General features: G+C 51.6%; 1 protein-coding gene across 10 annotated transcripts in view; it reads right to left on the bottom strand.

The window, feature by feature from the left end:
* Nucleotides 1-23,807, bottom strand: part of INPP4A (inositol polyphosphate-4-phosphatase type I A) — a 126,703-nt gene extending 102,896 nt beyond the window's left edge. For all 10 annotated transcript variants that reach the window (XM_057558124.1, XM_057558123.1, XM_057558119.1 and 7 more), the window contains exon 1: nucleotides 23,575-23,807. The gene's annotated coding sequence lies outside the window, so the exon portion shown is untranslated. The remainder of the gene's footprint in view (nucleotides 1-23,574) is intronic.
* Nucleotides 23,808-24,826: the final 1,019 nt, after the last annotated feature.

Consider the following 24,826-nt stretch of genomic DNA (forward strand, 5'->3'; position numbering starts at 1 on the left):
GACAATCAGCCACTCCTGCCACACGCCCCTGGCGCCCAGCAGAGCACGCTGTGCTCGGCACATCCTCAGCTACTTTCGCAGCCTCCGAGAGGTGGGGAGGACCGGGGCTCAGCACTGAAGAGGCTTCAGCCATGCGGGGATTCAAAACAGGCTGGTCCGGTTCAAACGCCCAAGTTCTGAACCTCTGGGGCCCAGCACGCTCCACCCTGGCTGCAACTTAGAATCACCGTGTGGAAAAGGTGACAGATGTCAACGCTGGCTGGCTCCACCCCACACTCCTTTAGTGGCCTCGGGCGGAGTTAAGGGGGTGGAAAGCAGGCCTCCCTGCTCCTCGAAAGCCCTCGGTGAGTGTAATGTGCGGCCAGGGTGGGGGACCGCCCATCACTGCTCTGCTTCCCCGCCTAACTCCACACCCACCCCGACAGTTCCTTTTCCCCAGAATTCCCACATCTGTCCTGTCACGCAGGCTCCTTCTCTGCAGCCCAGAGAGGCCTCAGGAGGCATCCGCCCAGCCTCCCAGGCGGCGAGTCCCCAGTGACCGGGGTCTGCGGTGATGAGGTCTCCCCGGCCTTCAACGTCCAGCCATGAGCTCTGCGTCTGGTCTCAGCTGAACTATGTCCCCTTGTGAACCCAGAAGACTTCAATCCTGCACCATCCAGACTGTGGCATGTCACCTTTACAAACTGAAGTCCCACTGGGTTCAGGACCAAGACCATCAAGAGAGAAATGCCACAGGTCTTAAGAGCAGAGATGTGAGCCGCCAGCCTCTCACTACACAGAACTGACTCCGGTTTGGGTTTCATTCCCCTTCCTTCCTTCCTTTCCCCTCCCTGGCAGCACCTTTAAATTTTCTGTTTCCTTTACTGAGACATCAAAATTGGGGTATCTAAGGCTCTCACCTCCTTACTGTCCAGCCTCAAAATTTTACTATTATCTCACTTACTTAAGAGTTACCACGTGTTAAATTAGTCCATGGTCTCACTGCATTGGAAAGTAAACAAAGCACTATCCCTGATGAATAATTTTAAATCTCAGTTCTAGAATTCCACAAAGGTGAAGGTACACTTACAGGCAGTTCAACCAACAGGTTGCTTTCCAAAAGCCCATTTATAAGTTACTTGGAACCTAGAGAATATTTCTCTTCATATAAAATCACCATTAAGACAGGACTTAAGATTCCAAGTTAAGAGGCAAATGTCTATTGAACAGGTTTGTTCTTTTGCCAATTTAAAATAAGAAAAATGTTATAATAATACAAGAAAATCAAGTGTGGGTTTACATGTGCATCTAAATACAAGAAAATCAAACGTGACTGTATGTGTGGGGATATAGGCAAAAATGCTCTTACTCAAGGAAGAGATGCTTTACATCAAGTACACAGACGTGAGTCCACTGGGCTGAGAAGAGCCTTTCTGCTCCCTGCCGAGGCGGAGGACGCTGATGATTCTGGGTCTCCCCTCCGAGCCACCGCCCCACGTGGGGCTGCTACCAGCACTGCTGGCAGGTCTCAGGCTTAACTGCTAACACAGGGAAGCGCAAGGAGAACGGAGCTACACAGACGGAGAGGCCAAGTTCACAGAGTGGGGAACGGTAAACAGACCAGGGGGGAGGAGGGGTGTACGAGGCGTCCACGGTGAGTACACACAGGGTTGAGAGACAAGGATTAGAGAGAGGGAGATGGGAATAAGACTGTGGGTCCCCATCAGAAAGAATGCAGGAGGACACTGTCACCTGCTGCCACCCCAGTCGCCCCGTGAGTTTGGTGGCTGGTCTATCACCGGGCTAGGCCTACCTGGCGTAACTTTGTAAGCGAGGGGCTTTGTGGACAGAAAGACCTGTGAGTCCTGCTCTGCCACTGACCACTGGGCGACCTCACTTCTCTGCGCCCCAGTTCTCTCACCTGCAAAATGGGAGGACAGACGCGTAGGATTCAGGACGTGTGAGAGGAAGCCGTGCACAGCAGCCAGTGCTCGGCAAGGCTCCAGGAGGGCGGGTGGCTCATGAAATCAGTGACAGGGGACGTGCGTCACCCCTCTTGAGCCGACAGGCCCTGGCGCACAGTGAGTGCTCAGTAAGGTCAGCGTAAGAAACCTAACAACACAAGGTCCCTTCCTGCGCAGCTCGGAGAGGAGGGAAGACTCGGCGAGGTGGGCAGGGGCCGGCCTGGGCCTGGAGCCAGGGAGTCAGAGGGAGACCAGAGCCCGGAGGCCAAGCAGCTGTCCACCTGAGGGCTGGGCAGAGGCCAGGCCTGCACTGGGAGGAGAAACCCCAGGCCCAGCCTGAGCGGGGGCTCAGTGTAGAGAGGGGTAGGAAGCAGGCCCACCCCCTGGGGAAGGAGGTAACTGGGCCTAGTCAGTTACCAGGGACCGGAAAGCCATCAAGTGCGGGACTTCGGGGACCCACGACCAGCCACTGAGGGGACTTCAAGGACCTACGACAAGCAACTGAGGGGTCTTGGGGACCCACGGCCAGCCACCAAGGCAGGGGAGAAAAGGAAGGTGAGCTGAAGATACAGAACAGATTCGGGAACAGGGACCACCATGAATTTATTATTATTTTTTAATTAATTATTTATTTTTTATACAGCAGGCTCTTATTAGTTATCTTTTTATACATATTAGTGTATACATGTCAATCCCAATCTTCCAATTCATCCCACCACCACCCCCCTCCCCCTGGACCACCATGAATTTTCATGTTATTTAGAGTATGTAAGTATAAATAAATATGTAATAGAGGCATATCTATTCATCTTCATATCAAAGGTGACTCCTCTCAGTCCACAATCGGGAAAAGACCTTTTAGATGTCTGTCCTCCGGCTCCCCTCCCCCCAGGGCAGGAGTGGTATGTGTTGTCTGCTATTCTTTCCCTTTCGCCCCCTTGACGTCCTGGCACAGGCAGGCATTCAATAAATGTTTGTCATATCAATGAGTCAATTATTTGCACAAATCCCAGTGCACTATTTCTTTCGGGTATTAACACAATCCATCCTTCATGTCACCTGGCCTTGCTCATGTGACTTCTCCTTGCTGGGACCGGGAACTCACACTGAATAAGGACCCCTCACACAGACCCTTGCTGGGCCGCCCTTGCTGGGCCACCCATTTCACCCAGGTGATACCATCTGACCCACGGGCTGTTCTGTCCTCAATTCACAGATGAGGACAACGAGACTGGCCAGGGCCACCTGGCCACAGTGAAGCGAATTCACTCATCAACAAACGTGCCCCTAGCAAGGTGCAACATAGGCCCTGATCCGAAGCTCTTACTTTTCCAAACCAGTGCAACACAGGAAGATGACAGGACTCATCTGTTCACTGAGTGCACGTCCAGCAAATGGCCCTCCTGCAGGTCCAGGAGAAGGACGAACCGTGGCCGCCCAACAGCCTCAGCCGTGCCAAGCCTGGGCTTCCCCATTCTGTCTGCTGTGTCAGGCAGTGCCGTCCTCACCAGGCTGCTGGGCCATGTGGGAGGTCAAACGATGCCCCTGCAAAGATGTCCACGTTCTAAGCCCTGCAACCTGTGAGTGCTACTTATATGGCACGGACTTTGCAGACGTGATTAAGTTGAGGATATTGAGGTAAGAAGCTATCCTGGAGTACATGGTGGGCCCTGAATCCTCATAAATGTCCTGAGAAAACGGATGCTAAGGAAGATTTCATACGGAAGGGAAGAAAGCCACGTGACAGAAGCAGAGGGAGGCACAGTCACAGAGAAGCAGCTACACAGCTGGTACTGGACGGAGGAGGGGGCCTTGAGCCAAGGAAAGTCGGCTACCGGGGCTTCCCTGGTGGCGCAGTGGTTGAGAATCTGCCTGCCAATGCAGGGGACACGGGTTCGAGCCCTGGTCTGGGAAGATCCCACATGCCGCAGAGCAACTAGGCCCGTGAGCCACAATTACTGAGCCTGCGCGTCTGGAGCCTGTGCTCCGCAACAAGAGAGGCCGCGATAGTGAGAGGCCTGCACACCGCGATGAAGAGTGGTCCCTACTTGCCACAACTAGAGAAAGCCCTCGCACAGAAACGAAGACCCAACACAGCCATAAATAAATAAAAAATAAATAAATAAATAAATAAATAAAAATTAAAAAAAAAAAAAAAGAAAGTCGGCTACCATTCTGAACAAGGCAAGAAATGGATTCTCCTCTGCAGCTACCATGGCTCTGCTGATACCCTGATTCTGCCCTGTGATGCTAATTTGGACTTCTAGCCTCCGGAACTGTAAGAGAAAGAAAGTTCTTTTGTGTTAAGCCGCCAAGTCCGTAAGAATTTGTAACAGCAGTCCTAGGAAACTGATACAGGGGACGAAGTGGGAAGTATGAGTGAAGCCACCAGAACAGTGCCCGGCACACAGCAGGAATTCAAGAACCTCAATCAGTGAAGGACGGTTCCTGCCACCTCCCTGGACCACGAGCCAGTCCTTCAAGCTATGCAAAGAGCTACAGCCTTATGCTGCAATGACCCTGCTGACATTTAAAAACCTCCTTCACATATACTGTCTCTCTTGATTCTGTCTCAAGAGGGAGTTTCCAAGGCTGCCCAAACTCTTAGCTCATCCTACATAAAAATACAATTTTGCCACAGGCATTTGTCTTAAACACCCAGTACAATAACTCAGCTATTCCACGGGTGACCTTTGCTGACCTCTCACAGAGGACTTCAGGCACCAGTGAGTTGTGATCAGGGCCTCCTTACCTTGAATAAACGCAGCAGAAGTGCTCCTCTCAGCCACAGGCCCTGCAGCTGCCAAAGGAGGGGCTGGAGGCGGGCCCCCGATGTGGGTGGGGCCCGAGAGCCCTGCCTGCGAACCCGGGAGAAGGGCCAGCTGGGCCAGCAAAGGACGGGTGGTTAACATCTGGCCCTGTGTCCCCTTCTCTCCATCTCTTCAGCCCTGGCTCCGCGGCCCCGCTCTCGGTTTTCCTTCTTGAGGGGTGGGTCCCAGTGTTGAAACGCACGATGTGCAATAATCCCACTTCCTCTGGCGCTGGCAGCTGCCCTCCGGGCTCTGTGCGGACGAGGCCCGGATCCTGGAGGAGCCTCTGCCCTCACCCTGCCCCCGTTCAGGGGCCCCGCCACCCTGTCTCCAGCCTGCGCAAGATTTGAAGACCATCCCTCTCACAGGCCACGAGCAGCCCACCACAAAGGGCTCAAGGCGGCGCCTCGAAACCTCAAGAGTGTTTCAAAGAAAAAATGAACAGAAAGAGGAAGCCCACTGGCTTCCTGAGAGCAGCCCTCTGAGCTGTCTTCTTTGCACCCGTTCTTATCTGACCTTCTGCACGGGTGCAAGGGCTGGGCTCACTGACGGGAGACATGTGCCCTGGGCTCCTGACACCACCAGGGCAGAAAGGGGACAGCGGCATGTTGGGACCGAGCCACGGCAGCAGGAGGCGCCACCTCAGCGCTCCTCGGCCTGGCAGACCCCAGGGGCTCAGGTCTAATGTCCGCGCGCCCCTCACTCCCCTCGGAGGCCTCGCAGCTTGGCCCCGCCCTGCGTGATCCCACCTGGGTCTTGTGCGCAGCCTCCCAGACGCACTCCTGTGACGGCTCTGAGGGGGTTATCGCCGCGTCCTGCTCCCTGGAGCACCCCCGGGCCGTGCGGCCACAGTGCCTCCCCTTGTGCCTGAAACCTCGTACGGGAGGGAATGTGAGCAGGTAGGTAGGTGTCAGCAGCCTCCGCCAGCCCACCTCCCGGGCCTGAAGGGGGGCCTCGCAGACGCCCCTGCCCACACGCACCCACTCCAGTGACAAACTACCAGGGCTGCCTGGCAGACTTAGAAGCTGATGACGACCATTCAACATGACTCCGAGACGTCCGTATGCACAGTGCCCGTGTCCAGATCGTTCCCTTCCCTTCCAGACACACAGCGTGATGGTGGGAGCGCCTGATACCCTGAGAGGGCACAGCCAGGACCAGCGTCAGCCAGACACCATCACAGCTGGAAATCAGCTCGATTCCCCAGGCGCTGTGCAGTCCTAGGCCCGGCTGTCAGAGATGTCCCTCCAGAACCTTCTGTAGCACCTGTTGCTCAGCCCTGCAGTGGGCCAGGCAGAGGAGTGCCCCTCAGAGCCACTGTTCTGTTTTGTTTTTTAAATTTATTTATTTTCTTTTATTTATTTTTGGCTGAGTTGTGTCTTTGTTACTGCGCAAGGGCTTTCTCTAGTCGCGGCGAGAGGGGGCTACTCTTTGTTGTGGTACGTGGGCTTCTCATTGCGGTGGCTTCTCTTGTTGTGGAGCACGGGCTCTAGGCAAACGGGCTTCAGTAGTTGTGGCTCGCGGGCTCTAGAGCGCAAGCTCAGTAGTTGTGGCGCAAGGGCTTAGCTGCTCCGCGGCATGTGGGTTCTTCCCCGACCAGGGCTCGAACCCGCTCCCCTGCATTGGCAGGTGGATTCTTAACCACTGCACCACCAGGGAAGCCCAGAGAGCCACTGTTCTTGAAGCTGAGGTCCAGGTGGCCTTGACAAGCCTCATTCAGGATGCTACAGACTCGTTTGAAAAGTCTGTGTGTGACTAGAAGGCGATAATTCTAAAAAGCATATCTTACAAATAATATCTAACCAAGAAATAGTTACAGGCCAGGTGAGAATTGGAGGAAATGCGGAGGAATGTTCAAACGACATCTAGGCCCACGCTCTCCTTCTAGCCAGGGTGATACTCCATCCACCCCTCAGAAGAGGGTGGGGCAGTAACCACACTCGTGCCAAGCACGGGCTGGAAAGTGCCCACCACGCATCAAGAGAGCTCTGCTTACAGAATCTACAGTACAGCCTGGCAGGGTGACCCGGTACAGCTGGGCCAAACAAAGAGAAACTATGTTCCCACATGCAGGGAGTACCAGGATACAGTCAGGGGATAAGGGGAGGGCCCAGCGAGCATGGAGCACGACGGCACCGGTGCAATAAAAAGGTAAACATGAACATATTTACACATAAAACATACACACACTTGCTGGCTTGTACACAGAACACCTGGGGAAGCATACCTGAGAAGCACATGGCATTGGTGGCTCCAGGGAAGGGATCTGGGCGGCTGGGGGATGGGGCAGGAGGCAGACTTTATCACATATCCTGCTGAACCTTATAATTTCTGAACCATGGAAGTGAATGCCTATTGTAAAACATAACACAGGATGTCATCCCATTTGTCAAATCAAGCTAAGAGCAGGCAGGTTTCGAGGACTCGCACCAAGTGACATTAGTGCAAGGATGGGGGACTTGAGGGGGCCCTACTCTGGGGCATTGTCACCCCAGCAGGTGGCGGAATGGAGGAGGGGGCCGTGCCTGTTTCTGGCAGTAACCCCCATCATCCCTCTAGCACCAGCACCCCTCGCTCTCTGCCTTCACTTCCCTCCTCCCCAACTGGGCGCCTTCGGCCGTGTCTTCCGCCGACTATGTCACTACAGTATATGGCACAGGGACATGTATGCTCCGAGTCCCAGAGCCCCAGAATCTTAGAGACCGAGCGTGCCTTAGCGGACGCAAGCCAAGCCCTGTTCCTGTAATCGCTCACTACCAAAGCCCCCTCCCCAGCCTCTGGCCAACGGGCTCGACCATGTTTCATGGCAGCTCCGTGCCCACTGCACAGAGACCCCACAAGGTCCCAGGGAGAGCATGATGGTGGAGGACGGGGGGCCACCAAAGCTGCCGCTTGGCTGTTTTCATCGCAGGGAGAGGACCCTGAGACACGGTATCCACTTCTAGGAACACATGTCTCTGGGGCTCTGCATATCCCAGTGCCTCCTCTCCCTCACAGCCCAGTTTTCACAGGCGGTTTAGAATATACTTCCCTGGGGCTGGTTTCATTTCTGTCATTTCAGAGACACGGCTTCACTGCCACCACTGCACGATCTGGGGACATCCTGCCTGTGGCTGGGCACTTCGGCCACCCAGCATCAGGCCCGGGGCCGGGCAGGGCTCAGGGAGCTGTGGTGCCCACGCCTGCTGGCCCAGCCCTGAGCGGAGACCAGGAAGCCAATTTTGGCCCACAAACCTGATTAGTACATAGGGATGGTCAAAAGAACTACTGCAATCTAAGACAGGGCCTCCTCAGACCATTTAGAAGACTACGGAGTTGCTTTTGTCATTTAAAATGATAATAATGATTCAATCAATCAACCAACCAACCAATAAGATACAAGCAAAACAGAATTTAAAAGTCTGATAAAGGACTTCCCTGGTGGTCCAGTGGCTAAGACTCCACGCTCCCAATGCAGGGGGCCAGGGTTCGATTCCTGGTCAGGGAACTAGATCCCACATGCATGCCGCAACTAAGAAGTCCGCATGCTGCAACTAAAAGATCCTGCGTGCCGCAACTAAAGATCCCACGTGCTACAACAAAGAGCCGGCGCAGCCAAAATAAATAAATATTAAAAAAAAAAAAACTCTGAAGAAACTCCGGTGTGGGATGAATGATGTCCCAAATCTTGAGCCGGCCCCACCCCTCCTGAGCCTCCTTCCTGACGTGTTACCCCGTCCTGCGCACACTTCTCTCCTGAGCCCCCCAGCTCGAGCCACCACCCGCAGCCTTGACACAAAACTCATCTCTCCGTGAAGCCCTGTGACGCCCCGCGAGGCCCAGGAGAGGAGGAGGCCCCCCCCTTCCTGTGCGCCCCATCCTCCCGGCTTCTCTAAAGTCCCTAGGATTCCACTCACAACCCTGTGCATGTGCAAACAGAATTCCTCTTTCAGGTTCATTAAATGTAGGAAGCAAACATCCAGGCTGACCAAGCCCTGAGGTGTGGTTCCGTCCTCCCAGAGGGGCAGAAGAGCCTTAGGTTCCAGCCAGCGGGGTGAGGCGGCGTGCGCTGAGGACACATCAGGTGCAGGGGGACAAGCTGACGGGCTTGGTTTCACCTTGAGAACTTACTGGGGCGACCACGGGCTCTGGTCTCACCTCCCTTTCTTAAGTTAGACTGAACCCCAACTTGACCTCCAGGTAACGGGCTATGTTCCCAGGAGAGCCTGAGGCTTTTCTTTCACTTCTGACAATGACGTAGTAGCTTTTTTCTTTCGTTCATTCCACAAACATTGATTACACACCGATTCTGTGCCAGGCACTGTAGGATGCTCTTGGGAATAGAAAGAAAACTGAGCTATTGTTCCTGCCCTGAAGGACGCTGATGTCTTAGGACACCCCAGATCTGCTGTGTTCACTGGGCATGTCCCTTGAGAACAATCTTTACACTGGTGAACACCATGTGGGACATAACATCCTCATAAAATGCAGTAAAGCAGAAGTGCACCTCTTAAGCAATTCCTCCAGACCCTTAAGGAGTTACTGTTAAGGAACTACACACCAGGAAGGAGAGAGTAAGGGGACCTCCCGACCATGGGGCTCAGGGGATCCAGCCACTCAGCACTCCCCACACCAGCTCTTCAAGGTACCCAGAGTAGATTATCTTACGTTGATGCTGTTTTTCCTCTTAGCTGCCCAGCACTCACCCTCCTCATCCGAACCACAGGTGCCTACACGCCGTTAAAGTGACCATGCCACCCACCCTCTCCCAGGCCACTCAACGTGGTGGGGGAGGGGTGGCAGAGAGACCCACACCAGGCAATCAGGGTGTCTAGTTCCCCAGCATCAAGGGTCAGTCCCTGACCAAGGACCATATCCTGTGCCCCCATGGATGCTCCCTTCACACTTCAGTGTCTCTGGGCCTGTGGTGTTGCCGTCTGGAACTCAGATGTTCCCCGAGTGCCACTATGTCCCTGGCAAGGGGTACCAGGTCGGGGGCCACACGACCTGTGCTGACAGCCACCGCCCACAGGCAGCAGTGCTTTCCAGGACTCCCGCCTCCTCCACCGTCCTCTCCCCCAGCCCACCCCGTGACAGCGTCTGCCCCTTCAAGAGTGGGAGACGAAACATGGAAATCAGAACCACCTGCCTCCAGCCGGGGCCTCACTTTCTGCATTCACATTGCATACTTAGGGTGTCCCAGCAGTCTTTGTTTTCTTTGAAAAACACATGCAGCATCTGGTCACCGGGGCACCTGTGCAACGGGAAGGCAAGTCGCAAATAACACAGGGACGGGCACACCCGTGACGGGAAGGAAAGGTAGTTCGATGAAGTTCGATGGTCACCTCCCGCAAGCAAAAAATTTCACCCACAAACATGAAAAAACAAATTATGTTTTTACTGAGAAAGAACCGGACAGCAAAACAATCTGGAAGATCAGCACCAGCTCAGGCAGTGACGATGCTGGGGTGAGAGGGAAGATGCCCAGTTCATCCACTGCCTGCGGAGCTGCCCCCGGGGAGAGAAGACAAGAAAGGGCCATGGGGCAGTCCTTGCCTTTTTAAAATGCGAAGTTAAAAAGTCTTTAGAGGCCAGGAAAAGCTGTTATTACACATGAGCAGATTTTCATCATTAGTTTTGGAAACACAAAAGGAAGTTCCTGATTTTAGGAGCATGAATTCAGGGAGTGTTTCTGGTAAAGATTCTTGAATACGTGCACATCCAGACCCCTAGTCCCCAGGGATTCCACTCAACCAGAAAGCAATGCACGGCCCTTCCAGAAGCTCAGCTTCCGGGGGCTACTGCCTCCTTGCAGGGGGGTGGGGAGGGGGAGGGGTGCGTGGGCATGCACACGCACGCACAGTGAGCGTATATACGTGTGTGCAAGCGGCAGGCGTAAGTGCAGGCGTGAACGGCATATGCACGCCTGACTGGCGTGTGAGCACACGAGAGGTGTGAGGCGTGTGCTGCACACAGGCGTTGGGCTGGGGTGGGGGGAAGGTGACAGGAGCAGCTGGCCTGGCCAGCTTCACCCAGATGTGCAGCAGACAAACGCTATGCCCAGCGGCTGGTGGCACAGGGAGGGCCCCAGGCTCCTCCTATTCCTGGGTCTGCCGTCCGACCATCCGAGAGGCTTTGAGTGTAGGCACTGCTGGCACATATATCCTTCTTACAATGCAAATGCCTCAAAGAGCAGAACACAGTCAATTTCGATGACACCTAAACTGGTTATGGGATCCCTTTCATCGGACAGAGAGCGAAGCACCTGGGATCACCCTTCTGAAAGGAAAAGCAGGATGAGGAGGGAAAGAGGCAGGAGAGAAGATACAAGCAGACCCAGGTGTCTCTCAACTCAGCTGGTGAGGCCGGCCCTCCCCCAACACTCTGGGGAGGGGGCATGTCCGTGGCAGGCTCAGGGCGAGGATGGCTCTGGAGAGAGAAGCTCTCTGCCTCTCCCAGGCCCTCCCACTCCAGGCCTCTTCCCACTCAGGGCATCTCGCCCACTGGCCCTCGCCTGGATCTCACACTCTGCCTGAAATCCCACGCCCAGGTAGCCCTTGCCTTCTGAACACACCCCTGGGTCCAGAAAGCCCAAGGGGGCTACTGGGGAAAAGCAACTCCAGTCTGCAAAGCTCAGCACTGGCCCTGAGAACTCAGATTAGACTTCTACCATTTCTGTTCTTTAAATGAGGAAATGAAGGCACAAAAGGATCAGTGACCTCTTTCAGGCTCGAGTATGAAGGCCCATGTGGAAGTGAGAAAGCTCTTAAGCCCTTGAGTTTTTAGTTAGATGCCCATGCCTAGTTTCCCCATAGAAATTTTGCAAACACTTTCCCAACAAGCACAAAAACTCATCTTTCAAAACAGATAACTTGCAGGCAAGACACAGCTAGTTGCCTCCAATGTCCATTGTTCCCTTCCTCCTTAGGAACAGGCCCAAGACCCTGACTCAGTTGGCATGGGGTTGCGTGCCTCCCTGGCGTCTAGGTGTGGCCAGGGGTTCAGCTCTTGCCAACAAGACACAAGGACAGAGCTCGATGAGGAGTTCTCAGGAAGCTTGCCTTCCTGCGGCCTGGTGTCTGGAATGCCCACGAGCTCGGTGTACCTCTAGCCGCCGTCCTGGACATGAGGCCTGGGCTTAGGGATGGTAGGGCACAAGCTCTGACTGCCTACCTCCAGACCTCAGTAGATAAAAGAGAAATAAATGCCTACCTTAACTAAGCCTCTTTTCCTTCAGATTTGTTCTGTTACACACAACCAGATGTTAATCCTAAGAATTTTACCATTTCTCACTTAACCAATGGTGGAGAATGTCACCATCCTGGAATGCTGAGAGCTGGGGATAAGGAAGGATACTATTTTAGATCTAAGTTCATTAACAGTCCCATTTTCCCCGAAAGAGACCTCTAAACAAAGCATTCTCAAATTTACCCTGGGCTCCAGGCTAGGGTGAGTACATTCTCACAAGACCTTATAAGCATAAGAAGATTCACTTCGTTATAGAGTTATTTCATGAAACAGTTCCTTCCTAACGCAGTCAACACTTATAACCCTAAAATAGCTAACCAACCCTATTTCCAGGCCTGCCCCAGTAGCAAGCTCAAAAAGACTTAATATACTGAATTCCTGTTTACCGCCCCAAACATTTAAGAGCTTGGCTTGCATATTCAGTCCAGACAAATCTAGGTTATGCGGTAAAAACAGCCCCTTTTTATTCATTACAGTTAGTCCACTGAACTAGGTTCACAGTCTAAGCCATGGGCTGCTGGTTGCCATGACAGACACTGGCACAACCCTTAACAGTTTATGGAACAGCCAACCTCTGGGTCTCTAACACTGGTCAGATCCTGTCATGCCCAGTTCCAAGGAATGATACAGCGATTTATGGCCCTGGAATTTGATCATGTCTCATCTAATCCTGTTTGAAATGAGTCACACCCACCACAGCTTAGAACACTCTTGGCCATAGAAGGGGCTGAGGCTTCGCGGGCTGCTGCGACGAGGAACGAACCTGCACGCTAGACGGTGTGACCTGATGCCCTGGGAGCACACAGGGTCACAGCCCGATCGGCAAGTCCCCAGTGCAAAAGGCTTATGTTGTCCCAGGTTAGGAACTGATGGAGATTAATTTTAAAACCTGGATCTTCTTAACCAAGATGGCGGTACTACTGTCACGGAAGCATTCTTTCTCTTTGAGCCCGTGAAACAGCCCTGCACAAGGCCCCTCACTGCTTCCCAATCCATCTGCTGGCTTTTCTTCTGTCTTTCACCAACGAGGTGAATACCTAGCTTGGTAAAGATATTTGACTAATTAAAGAATGATTAAGTAATTAAGTTGACTCAAAATGCAAAGTCCTTCCCTCCCTCTGCTGAAGTTATTCAAAATACCGTAACAGTTCGAAGGCACCTATAATGATAATCACAAAACACGTGTCTTGAGAAATCACACGTAGAACACCAACTATTTCCAAGATTATTTTTGCTATCAAGTTAAGACAGGTTCCTGTTCTCATGGGCTCTATGGCGTTTCAAGAAGACACACAAATGAAGAATGTGACAACTTTCACCAGTGGCAGGATTCCTGAACTAGGACTCCTCTTGAAGGACAGTACTCATATAGTTGTATCCATCTGAAGCTCTTTCTTTTTTTCTTTTCCATCAGTTTATGCTTTGACTGATAACTTTAAGTCCATGCACCCTTTGTGTAAAAGGTCAGGAATGGCTAATCAGAAATAAAATAGGTCAAAAACAGAGTAAAAAGGAGGTCAGAGAGAGGTAAGTGGAGAAGTCAGGGAAGGATGTCAAGCTGCCACAGAGAATCCAGAGCTGAACCAGACAGTAACTGTGCATAAGTTATCAAGGCAAAATATCAGAGAGTAGCGTGGTCTCCATCAGTCCACGGAGAATGACAAGGATTTGGGCTTCAACATAAAGTGCAGTTGTACTGGGGGACTTTCTGCAAAGAGCCTCAGAGTAGGGGTGTGGGGATGGGGCACAGGTGGAGGAGCCAGGGACGGCACCGGATGCTCTACTTGGACCAGGAAGAGTTTGGTCTGCATGGTACACAGGGAGCTTCCATCTCCACGGACACGCCCGGGGTCCTCCAGCATCTCTGACAAGAAGCTTCTTCATTCTGGAAAGCTGCTGCTGAATCACTACAGAGCGGAGGGAAAGTGAAAGAGCACAAGGCAGGAGGTGGACTTCCAAGGCCACAGACTCAAGAAGCACTTCCCTAAATAGAGTTTATGTATGTCTGTGTCTGAGCCTGAGGCCCACCAAACCAAGCACACACAAGACTTCGCCCATGCACTTCGCCCATGCAGGGATTGACCTTCACTAGATGAACAAGGAAGGAGAAGGTAAAATTCAGGCCCGACTTCCCCAAATCACCTGCAAGCCAGGGGTAAAACCCAAATGCGCCTTCCTCCTCCACCCCAGGTGGGCACTGTGGACCAGCAGGGTGTTTCCGCGAGGCCAACCCACTCACCCACCTCTCCTCTTCCAAACCAGAGCAGTAACAACGCGTGGAAGATTCTGGGGCACCTTGATGCTGCTTGGCACACGCTCCATCAATGATTCCATTTTACCGGCCATCTGATTAGCACCCAATTAGGTAACATGATCATGCTGTTTAACATGTGTTTACGCAGAACACAGTCGAAGCAATAACTAAGAAACGTGAAAATACTTACCATTCCACTGCACACAATCACAAGTTTCTATGTGCTTTAGAAAAAAAAAAAGTGCCAGTAGAAGACAGCTGGGTCAGTGGCCACCTGACTAAACATTTATGAGCCCAGGCCCCTCCCACTTCCCTCTTCCCACTTCTGCCCACATCCTTCTCCTCTGACCTTTGCCGGCAGTCCCCTGCCTCTCAAAACCTCCTTCTTCTGCAGCATTTCCCTTCAGAGGTGCCCTGGGCAGGACTCAGAGATGGGATGCACTCTAGCCTTTTGAATACACTTTTTAGAACAGGGGCACAGTAGGAAAAAGGGTAATCGAGACTGCAAAGTCGAGAGGGGAGACGCCGGACCTCCTGCGAGACAGTACCTTCCCTGGACCGGCACTGGTCCAGAGCTGCAGTGCCCAGACCTCTCCTGCTTGTATCAATACCATTTAATCCACACAGCACCCGCCCCCATCCCCGTGAGCCAGGCACCTTCCGCATTTTACACATGAGAAAACTGACTCAGGTTCTTGTCCAGCACTTTCTCTTCCCACAGTCCAACTTGCCCCCCTCAAAAAACAGACACTGACACCCCAAAGCCATTACTGCGTATGCCTTGTGACACAAACCAGACTAACCCTGGCGTGAAACAATGCATATCACACCGTCCCAACGGCAGCCAAGGCGACGCGGGAGTTGTCCTGTCACTGCTCACAGGCAACAGCGGGGCCAGCCTCCAAACAAACCAGACGCAGACACCTGTCCGCATCTGTCTCCACCTCTATCCCCTTTCCCCGCCCTCCCTCTGTAGGTCACCATATGCTGATCCGCCCTGTCAGAAGGATGGGTCAGGCGTCCAGAGTCAAATTTTAAACCTCTGAGAAGTCGACACACTCCCTGCCACAGCCTCCCCAGTCTCAGAGTGGCCAGGCTGAGCACCCCCAACATCACCAGGGGGATCTGGCCCAGGTGGTCAAACACCACAAACAATACACCAGAGTGAGGTCAGGAAGTTCAGGCCCCTCCCTGCTGTCCTCCTGGCTCCAGCTCCACTCCCCCGGCCCACACCACTACAAGGCCCTTCTCGTTTCCCATCAGTGGCTCTCCACCTGGAGTAAGCCATGCACCACTGCCCCCCGAGGCCCCCTCCCCGGCAAAAGACCCCGTGTCCGTACACATCCAGCGGAGCCCCCTCTTCCCCGTGCTCGACCCTCGGATTTAATACTTTTTGAAAAAAACCCACAGGAAGAAACAATCACACCGTGACAATACCCACACACACGCCATGTGCAAATAACTACCTGTGGGATCAAAAAATGCTTACCCTCCCTATAGGAAATATACTTGGATATTTTCTATTTTATTTCAAAAACATTTTTAATGCTGGTTACAATCTCAAATTGATGTCACAAACCACTGCCGTCTGAAAACACTATTCTGGACCCTCCCCAGGCCCTCTCCCCCCGGCTGTTCTTCCTTCCTGGGCCATCGGCACCGATGCAGAGGCGCTCAGCGTGAGGCGGTCCCCATACATCATTTTTATGTATTAGGATGAACCTTGAAAGCCATGCAAAGTCAAGAAAATCTAGAAACACCTCAGCTCTCTAGTTCCAGGAAAAGTCTGGAACAGTGGGCTAGTCTGATCTCACGAATCACACCGTGGAAGTGGCTGTTTTACTTCACCCAAACGTGAAGGTGAGGCTGTGCCTCCGAAAGGGGACGATAAAGCAGGTCACACCCCGCTGCCATTATAAATAATCCCTGAGGCTGCCATCCCTCCAGGCCGGTCCCTTCAGCATTCCCCAAGCCCCTACTAACGGCACTGCTCTCTATTTCTTCCTAATTGAGTGTGAAGTAGCAGCCGTGCAAACCCCACACACCTGAGCACGCTTAGGGACCGGCTTAGGAAAGTGAGTCGGCAGGGCCCGCGCACTCCATCCCCGCTGGGCCAGAGCGAGAAGCTGGGGCTGGTGCTCCCAACACGGCCCCCTTCAGTGCCGAGTCCTGCAGGGCGGGCGTGGGCCCCACTCAGAGGGGCTGGAGAGACTGCGGGCACGGGAGCTGGGACACTCAGCTGGGCCCATACACTGGGGCAGGGGGCCAAGGAGGGCAAAGCCGCCCACAGGCTCCTTAAACACTCTGCACGCCCCTCGGCTGACGCTGTGGGCTGACCTCCCAACTTCTCTCTCCTGTCCGCCTATTCTGGGAACTGTCCTCTCTGGATTCCGGAAACACCAGCTCCATATGCAGCTGAGGAGTGGGGGGTGGTCTTGATTAGACTAAGAGAGCAATTCTCAAACTAGACCTTGCATCAGAATCACCTGGAAGGCTTGTTTCGAAACAGATCGCTGGGCCCCATCCCAGAGTTTCTGATTCAGTCGGTTGGTTGGGGCCTGAGACTGCATTTCGGACAAGTCTCAGGCGATGCTGATGCGGCTGGTCTGGGGACCACACTCGGAGGAGCACTTCTAAGTCAGCCGGCCCACAGCCCTCTCACAGCCTCCTGTTCTGGGTCCGGGGAGGCCACGTGATCCTCACTGCTGCCCAGACCGGAGGGGGTACAGGCAGAGGCTGTGGCTGGGGGCTGGCTGGCGTGTCCCCTTCACGCAGTCCCGCTGACGCTAAGGACCATCTCATAACTGCGGGGAGGCTGACCCTGGGATGAAGCATCTAGGTCCTCGATGAAACTTCAAAACTGCTGCTAGAGTAGGACTCTAATTCTGGGAGACAGTAAACGTCCTCATTGCTCACTTGGCAGCCAAAAGCACCCCAACTGACCCGGCCCATAATCCATAACTCCCGGGAGACTCCTGAACTGGGCATCCTCATTTCCTAACAGGACCTGTTCTCCCAGAAACACCCACCTGCCTAAATGCGTTTCTTTCACTCTCCCAGAATGTGCACACCAAGGTCATCCGTCTTGAAAGCTCTAATTCATGGGTTAGAGAATGCATCACTTGAAATGCAAGCAACACAGGACAGGGAAGGAAAGGAGTTCCACATCCTGGAGTGAGTGAGTTTTATCAGACAGCTTCTGTAACAGCCGCTGATGCCACCCATTCAAGGGCACTGATGGAGGCGTGGGGCAGGGAGCAGGGAGCGAGGCCGGGGGTTTCAGGAGACCTCAGAGTCCTGCCTGCAAGCGTACGAGAAGGGGCGCTGCAGGGGCTCGAGGTCAGGAGAATGACTAGGTGTCTGAGGGACAGGCTCTGAGGAAGGGAGCTGAGGGGAGCTGGTCGCTTGGCCCCTCCAGTGGTCCCCTCCCCTCCTCCTGGAGGCCAGAGGACACCCGTCTGTTTTCCTGACCCCATTCCAGAAAATGGACACATCCTCTTTATCCCCAGAGCATGCCCCTCCCCCACCAGATACTGCCTGCTTCTGAGACCCTCCAGGTGACCCCCACTGAGCAGACCGCATACGGAAAGGCCTGCAGCGTTTCAGCTGTCCCAGGTCAGCGGCTGCGGGCAGACAGGAAGGGCCAACTGGGCTAGCTGGCAGGCCCGTGACAGGGCACAAGCAAGGTCTGTAGAGAGAGGATACAAGCACACAGCACCCAGGGGCCCTGGGTTCCCATTTCCCAGCCGGGTTATGACAAAAGGGATGGTTAAGAGATTAAACCCAACGAGAAGAGGCTGCACTAGTTCCATGCGGTCTCCCACACGTGCTTTCCATATAAACTCATCCTAAGGTACGTTCCCTGGGTGCTCAGCAGGCATCAGGCACCACTGCACGCACCTGACGTGTATTAACTCATTCAAGCCCCCAGCGAAGCCTCTGGGTTTGCTGCTGCCATCAGCCCAGTTTTGCGGGTGAGAAAACTGGGCACAGAAAGATGAAGCCACTCGCCCAAAGTCACACAGCCAGTTGGAGGCTCGTAGGAAGTTTGGCTGCAGAGTCCACAATAGCTCCAAGAATAAAATAGATGGTTTTGAGAGATGTGTATGCTCACCAAGCAGGACCGAGCAAAAAAGTCGTTTACTGATACAGAAATTGTTGATACTGGGGACTCTAGGTAACTGATTTTCATGCCCACACTGATACATAAAGTAAAGAATTCATTTCAAAATCCTGTGAAGGAAGCTATGTAATTTCGTGGAGACGGCACTAGATCCAGACAGACCCGGGTCTGAATCCCGGTTCAACCACTTACAATCACTCCCAGGTGGTGCCTTAATGATGCCTCGCCTCAGCCTCCCCCTCAACACCACTGGCCTTCTCCCGGGACCTTGCTGAGAATGCATATGGACGCTTGGCCCAGGGCCTGGAACATAGGGGTGCTCAGAATATGTTAGTTTCCTTCTCCTTTAGGATGAAAAACGCATCACCCTTAAAGGAGACATCAAAGACTGCCGAGAATAAAGTCCGAAGTTATAGTACCTTCCACAACCCAGCAAGATAACCTAATAAGAAAAAATGGTCAAAGGATATGAACAGGCTATTCATAGAAGCTAAAATATAAACTAGCAAAAAAAGGTTTTCAATATTTTTGGTGATTTGGGAAATGTAATTTAAAAAGTAATGTCTTCTTTATCCATTAGATTGGCAAAAATTAACAAGATTTATACTCTTCAGTTCAGTGTTGGCCAAATTAAAGGGAAAAAGGCAATTTCACACACTGATGAAAGCAAAGAGTGATAAAGCTTCTTGGAAGTGGTGGGGGGGGGGCAATGTGGCAAAGCTATCCATTTCCTATTACTCTTTAACCCAGAAATTCTACTTCTAGGGATCTAGGAGACTGAAATATTTGTGTTGACAGGGATGTGGTTCCCAGATTCCCCACTATTTTTAGAGTAGAATATTGGAAACGACCTAAAAGTCCATTAATAAAGGACAGTTAAGTAAATAACAGTACACCCACACTCTGGAATACAGACCAAACTTTTCATGTCAGTGCATATAGATCCCCAGGACATAGCATTAAAGTTAAAAAAGTAAATCAGAGAAAATTTTGTATGACGTGTCTCCACTTATGTTTACAACGAGAACGCTTGTCCACTGAAAAGGCCTAGAAGCAGCAAGGAGCACACCTAGCACCCAGATCATTCTCCACTACAATGAACTTGGACTCTCTGGAGAAATGGCTGATTCCAGGGCTGGAAAGTACAAGCTGAGTCTTGGAGGTTTTGTGCCAGAAAGTAAAGAAGTCCTCAGAGAATGATGAGAACACATCAAAAGGACAGGAGGGCCAGCTGGAAGAGGCTCCTGCAGGCCAAGTCTGGGACAATTTAAGCAGAAAAATGGATAATGAGCATAACAAACTATAAGCTGTTGCATAAAGCAGGAATTCATTCATGAGTGTAGAGACATAAACCAAAGAGTAAATGAGGGAGAAAGTAAAGTTCCTCCTTTTAGTACAATTCCAACTGATAAGCATAGAAAGAAACATGGAATTAGAAAATCACCATCTGTCAACTATCATAACTGATCTGGGTAAGAATCATCAATGGATTCTTAAACTAGTGGGTGAAAGTATGAGGAGTAACAGTATATTTACACAGTCTCAAGTGATCTTCCTATGAGATACATATTAATGACAAAGGGAAAAATGGTAACTTTCTGTGAGGGAATCTGACAGACAGGATCTTAATGAAGTGATGACAGGACCAGTGAATGGGACTGATCAACAGCATATGCCTCCCACTGTGAGACACGCTAAGACGGCTGCAGCACCGCCCCGTGCCACACCTGCCAAAAGTGCATAATATGAATCTAAGCAGGAGGAAACCACGGGCAAACCCAAGCGGAGGGACATTATCCAAAACACAGGCAGTTGTCTTCAAAAATGTCAATGTCAAAGCCATGAAATACAAAGACAGATTCAGGAACTGTTCCGGATTAAAGGAGACTAAAGAGACAGGACGGTTTAAGGCACCACAGAATCTTGGATTTCCTTTTGCTCTAAAGTGGCCTACTGGCAAGATCTGAAAAAGACCTGTAGATTAAATAATAGTGTTGCATCAACATTGAATTTCCTGATTTTTAATAATCATGCTGTTGTTTTGTAAGAGAATGTCCTTGTTTTTATGAAATACACAATAAAGTATTTAGCAGTAAAAGCGTATCAAGTCTGCAACTTAACATTAAACATTTCAGAGAAAAGTAATCACACAACACACACACACACACACACACACACAATATGAGAGAGGATAAACCAAATGTCAACATTTGGAGAATCTGGGTAAAGGATATCTTGGAACTCTTTGGATTATTCTTTCAACTTTTCAGTGAATCTGAAATAATATATTTAAAAAAAATTTTTTAACAGAGCAAGGTATGCATATGCATAGAAAAATACAGGTAAATTCCTGGGGATTAAGTTCACAATGGTATTTTCCTTAAAAGCACAGAGAGACAAAATGAAGCAGGCCTACCCTGGTGTTAATACTGGTCTCCCTAGAATATGCTGTCCTCACAGAGCTTCTGTTCCAGGACACTGGAAAAAGCTGTTTTGAAGGCTCTCTCAAGACTAGCTCATTAACCAAGTTCCACAGAAGCAGCAACAACATAATCAAGGCTTCTTCACTGCAAATCTGTGCTATTTTTCCCTCAGTGAAAGCCACAGCATCCTGACACTGTGCGTAGCTGATGATGCTACAGGGCCCTTCTTGGAATACATAATCTCTAAAGAAGTTTTTCATAAGAAACCAGGATAAAACAGTCTTGGTCCAAAGTCTCCCCCTCTACTGTGTCTACTGGATTCTTGAAATGTTTTTTTTTTTTTTTTTTTTTTTTTTTTAAAGGTAAGGCAGTATTCTGCTCTTTTTTTTTTTTTTTTTTTTTTTTTTTAAAGGATTTTCTTATTTATTTATTTATTTATTTATTTTTTTGGCTGTGTTGGGTCTTCGGTTTGTGCGAGGGCTTTCTCCAGTTGCGGCAAGCGGGGGCCACTCTTCATCGCGGTGCGCGGGGCTTTCTCTCTCGCGGCCCCTCCCGTCGCGGGGCACAGGCTCCAGACGCGCAGGCTCAGCAATTGTGGCTCACGGGCCCAGCTGCTCCGTGGCATGTGGGATCCTCCCAGACCAGGGCTCGAACCCGTGTCCCCTGCATTAGCAGGCAGATTCTCAACCACTGCGCCACCAGGGAAGCCCTGGATTCTTGAAATGTTAAGCCATGGGATGGGGGTTGGGATCAGTCTGTCCCACACCCTTTCGGTTCCATTCCTTTGGTGCACTTGCAGATTTGCTGGCTGAGGAGATTGCTCCCAGGCAGGCAGCTGGCTAACGGGGCTTGAACAGTCAATAGTTCTATCATACACAACCTGTCTAGAGCTTTACAGCTTACAATCTCTTATGTATATTATTTGATTTCATCCTTCCCTTAATTTTTTTTTACTTACTAATGGCATTAAGTCTAACAGCAATACAACAAAATATCCAGTTTCCAAAAACAATGAGTTATAATGTCTACCCTTGACTTTGCGTCTAGCTGGGAGGCAGGACTTGCACCTGAGCAGATAAACACTCTGAGACACCATAAGCCTAATGAAAAATAGTTGGATAAGTAAAGTAGCTAGTGGAACTAGTACAACTAATTCTACCACTGAGCTCAGTAGAAATACAGCCCTCCTTTCTCTTTGTATTCTTCCAGCATTTATTCCTTTAAACCCTGTCTTCAGGGCAAACCCTCCCTGTAAATGTAACTCTGGCTTGTTGTTACAGAGGCTTGTTTGCAAGACACCACAGGGAACCAGGCCTTGTGGGCTCCGTTTGCACGCAACACCGCCCCCCCCACCCCGCCCCCGGACAGCATCGCGGTCTCCTGACACCAGCCCTCCAACACAACAACCACACTGACCTTCCCACACAAGCACCATCATCTCAACTTTCTTCAAAGAAACCAGTGAACTGATTCTTCCAGAAGTAAACATTTCAGCAAAGAACCCCCCCAAACAAAGGCCCTAGCCTAAATCCAAAGACAAAAATGCCTGTTAAAGAAAGCCTGTTTTCAATCAAAGAAAAATTAGGCTTAATTCTAGGACAATCGATAGCTAGTCTATGTGCACTTACCAATGCCAACAGCATCTAGATTCCAAAACAAACTCAGCAAAGTAGGTTCTGTTCTCACCTTCCAGAGATGAGAAAATTGAGAACCAGAGTTAGCAACTGGCAGATTCGAGATTCGCATCCAAGTCAGCCTGTTCCGTCTCCAACCCCACGGCCCACAGTCCGCCCCATCCACTGTGAACAGAGATGAATCAGGCAGAATTTCACTGCAACATTCAAACTGCCACCGCACCTCCTACTCCCTCGGTTTAGATGCCCCTTTAAGGGGCAGGTGGCAAATCAAATTCGACTCTTCAGCAGCCTCTCAACACAAAACCCATTCAGTGGCAAAGCAAAAAGACAAGAAGATGGGCTTTACAACCGCCTATACTTTTTTCTTATCCAGAGGAATATTTTTTCATGATCTGTCATTAGGGATGAAGTCGGGGCAGGAGGAATACATGATTATGTAATGTCAGAGGGCAGGCAACAAGGGGAGGGAGAGCCGAGCCCATCACCGCTCCCTTTGCCCACAAAGACGTAAATTAACCGTTGACGTTTTGAGTGTTTCAATCTCCTGTGGCCTACACATTCATGACTGGCTTTTCAGGAGACGGTCACAAACCCCTGCAGATTTCCCAGGCCTCAATTCATTGACTAGCAAAGCCATAAAAAAAGAAAATATCAAAAGCAAAGATGCCAGAACTGTTGTCGGGGACGGTGGGCCGGCAGAAAAAGGAAGAGTTTGGGAGGATGGGGACCTACACCGAGATGTATGTTTATTTTTACCCGGTTCTGTTTACACCCGGAACACCCCGAGGCCTCAGCGTCTGGAGTCACTAGATCCAGCCCTGGAGACGCACCAAGCAGGCGCCGCGACCTGGCCTCGGGGGCGCCACGTCCCGCATCCCGGCTTCCCGCCGCCCGCTGCCCTCAGCCCGAGGCGGCCCGGGGCGTCATCCTGCTAGTGGTCGTCGGGGTCTGATCATTCTCCAAAGACGCCACCGCCAGGAAACCGCTAGGCTGTACGATTTCCATGACAACCGCCGGCGCCTTCCGCGTCCGGCGCGCCGGGTGTCGGGATGCGCGCCGCGCCCCGCCGCTCCCCGCTCCCCCCTGGGAGCATCCCGGTCCCCGGCGGCTCGCGGCCGCCGCGTCGCCCCCGGCCCGGCCCGGCCCGGCCCACCTACCTGGCGCGTCCCGGCCCGCGGCGCCCGCGCCCTGCCGCCCCGCCGTCCTCGGTCCCGCCGGGCCGCGCGCCCGAGTCCCGCAGCAGCAACGCCGCCGCTGGGTCGCAAAGTCGTGGGCTGCGGCCGGGTTCCAGGTGCTTGTCCTCTTGTCCGGGTCCGCGGCGCCCACCCAAGCCGCGAACCTGCCGCCAGCACTGCAGCGCCAAACCCGCCGCCGCCGCCGCCGCCGCCGCCGCCGCCGCCGCTCAGGAGGCCACGCCTGCCCCGCCCCGGCCCCGCCCCCTCGCCGCGCACGCGCGCTCCACGAGCCTCGGTCTGGGCCGCCCCCACCCGGCCGGTCCTCCTCCGCGGCTGCTGACGCTGATTTCTCTCGGCTTCCTGCAAGACCCGCTCTCAGCTGTGATCGAATCGCCTGCAAGGAGGTCTTGAACTTCTGCACTTTAATTGGACGATGGCATTTTCGCCCTCACAAATACTGAGGCTTGGAGGCCCTGACGCATCCCTGAGGAAGAAGACTCCTGAAGAGTCGCGACCCGGGAACCGCTCCGGCCGTTTGCCCTCCGGTGAGCGCGCTCCCCGGGTGCGGACTACGCAGTCCCTTGGCGAAGTTTAGGAAACTGAACATTCAGCCCAGAAACAAGCAAAAATTAAAATCATACTTTGAAGAAACAGATAAGCAAGAAGACAGAGACTGCTAACATCCTTCCAGATTGTCCTGGCATATTGTATAAATATACATTTATAGACTCTCACCAAATATCAGCCCCTTACACCTCCCAAAGTTCTATTTTTCTATGGGGGGGGCGGGGGGATGTGAAATAGAAGAGTCAGAAGTTTTGGAAGAAAAATTCCACTTTAATATGACTTTAAACCTTAATATTTCTGCTTGAGCAAGGGTAATACTGGACTGAATATAAACATTAATCTTCATCTTTAAATTTTGTCAGAAAAAAAATTCTTGAATGAAAATAATTTAATTCAATAAACCAGAACACTTCTCAGTTGGAGCTCATATCCCTCAGGTATAAAAACAAACATTTATAAATTACTTTAAAAAAGAAAAGATTAACCTGTAAGAAATGAAAATTAAACAAAAATTCTCTAATATTTAGAATTAGAGCTGAGCTTCCGCATGTCACCAAAAACCAAACGCAGACAACAGTCTGGAATAAAAATAAGTAAATACGAAACTTTTTAAAGTTTAATTTATTTTCTGACTTTTTAATTTCTCTTTTGAAAAGTAATTTACTAA

This window comes from Balaenoptera acutorostrata, chromosome 12 (assembly GCF_949987535.1).
Source record: "Balaenoptera acutorostrata chromosome 12, mBalAcu1.1, whole genome shotgun sequence".
Lineage (NCBI taxonomy): Eukaryota > Metazoa > Chordata > Mammalia > Artiodactyla > Balaenopteridae > Balaenoptera > Balaenoptera acutorostrata.